Source organism: Alligator sinensis, unplaced genomic scaffold (assembly GCF_000455745.1).
Source record: "Alligator sinensis unplaced genomic scaffold, ASM45574v1 scaffold215_2, whole genome shotgun sequence".
NCBI classification, from domain to species: Eukaryota; Metazoa; Chordata; order Crocodylia; family Alligatoridae; genus Alligator; species Alligator sinensis.
In genome coordinates, this window is record NW_005842400.1 from 824,604 (window position 1) to 826,812 (window position 2,209).

Sequence of the window (2,209 nt, forward strand, 5' to 3'; positions counted from 1 at the left end):
CTTCATTTTTCTTTCTTTTTTTGGATTACAGAAAAATAATTTGGAAAAAAACCCATTCTGTTGCAAAGAACTCAGGAAGACTAGAATACGTAAGAATGTTTTCCTATTCAAATGGATTCCTATTTGCAGTCTGCATTTATCTTGTGCATCCTGTGTAGGTGTTTGCATACTTAGCAGTGCTACTATTGAACATCACCCTTAAAAGGATCTTGGTGGCAGCAGCGTGGGGTGGTGGGTGGCAACAGCAGCCATAGAGTAGAAGCCCCTCCCTCCCCCCATGTCCAGCTGTTGCTACCAGAAGGGGTACACTTCTTAAAAAAGGTTGAAAACCCTTGCCCTAAGGGACTCCAAAGTAGAGTGCCTTCATCTGATGCCTCATTTGGTGAGGATTAATTTGTTGCATGATCGGCCACTTTAAAAGTGCTCTGCAGCTGTGCACATGTGTCATGGCACGGCTGTAGAGTACTTTCGGGGGGCCAGTTGTGCAACAAATGTAACTTCTGTCTATGCCTTGTCACAAGAAATGTTTATTTGTACTTCAGTAGGTGGGGTAGCTAATTGTCTGAGGACCTTGGCTTTCTAGTCCAGTATGGTATTGATCTAATTTGTTGTGTCTGTTCACTGGCAACTGGCTCTGACATCCATTAATCATTCTATTTTTGTGGTGCCTGTAGCTGTTGTGAGGCTTATGTGCCTTGACTTTCTGAGTTGCTCCTACAGATATATAATGCACATCTCTATGCAGTTAATAGAAATAGTGCCATCTACTGACGATAAAATATACAGTCATTGTCATAAATGCAGTAATAAAGCTGTTGACCTGCATTTGTAAGTGGCTTCCTCTGTGCAGCCCTTGATAGTTGCCAACTTTTGTGACATTGTGGAATAATAGCAGTATGGTGCTATTGTGTTGCTAGATCTTGCTTTTGTTGCAAGGTCATTTCTTGGAGCTTTACCAAACAGCATTGCTTCAGGGAGACAGACTCAACAGAACTGAGCAATCTACGCTAATCATTGCTGCAGACTATTTCCCCCAAACTTGGCAACAGTAGGATTTATAGAGTATGAACAACCCATAACAAATTTTCAGGATTAATGTTGGTGCCTGTATCAACTACAAGTTGATTCATTTAATCATAGTTGTAACCATTAAAATGGTAATCCCCCTGAGACACATTCTGCCTACAGTTCTTATTCAAAGCTGTCTTTGAAGTTAATTGGAATTTTGACTAAAGGCTCCTGGATGTGGGTCTTATGAATTTGTTTAGGAAGGTATTCAATGGCTGCTTTGTACTTAAATATTCAGTAGTCCTAAAACCACTTGTATATTCACAGCGTGCAGTGGATCTCAATACAACGGCAAACTTCAAGCCATAACATGCACATCTTCAAAAAGACTTCTTTAATGTAGTTGTTCTGTTTTATAGCATATCTAGCTCCCCCCCCCATAAAATAGCTTCTTAAGCACTGCTAAAATAGCCTGCAGAATCTGCATAATTTGGTTGTCTATCTTAATTATGACTTAGTCACTGTGAAGTGGATGTTACTGGCCACTACTTCTGTAATCAAAATTGAAAGAATATGGTATCTTACTTTCCTTTCATGAATTGTTCTGTGGGCAGGCAACCAAAAGAGAAGAATATGGGACCTTACTCAGTCTGTTGATAAGATGAATAATAACACCAATGGGTGCGTCCACACATGCAAGCACATGCGCTTGCAGCAGCTCAGATAGAAGCGGTGCAAATTTGAGCTGGGGCTTTTTGCCTCAGCGCACCTGCTCGGACATGCACTTTATTGTGGAGCAAATTGTGCCACTTGGGGCGCAATAACCCTGCCTGGCTCCTCCCGGATCTGCAGCCAGGGAGAGCTAGAACCCAGGGCCAGCACCTGTGCTGTCCCCAGCCGTATAAAAAGCTTCCCTGTCCTGGCCCCATCTGTACAAAAAGCTGCCCTGGCAAGCAGCTCAGGGCTACTCACTCTCAGGAGCTTCTGGGGCCCAGGCACTTGGTACCTGGGGACACTACCCCTTATGCCAGCTGGACTGCTGCAGCAGCATCCCAAATCCATTTTAAAAAATACCCCAAAATCCATGTTTTTCCACAATTAAAACAAAAGACCACTCTATACGCACACACACACATATATATCGAGAGAGAGTGAGAGAGAGAGAGAGAGAGAGAGAGCGATCAGGTGCGGTGCTGTGTGT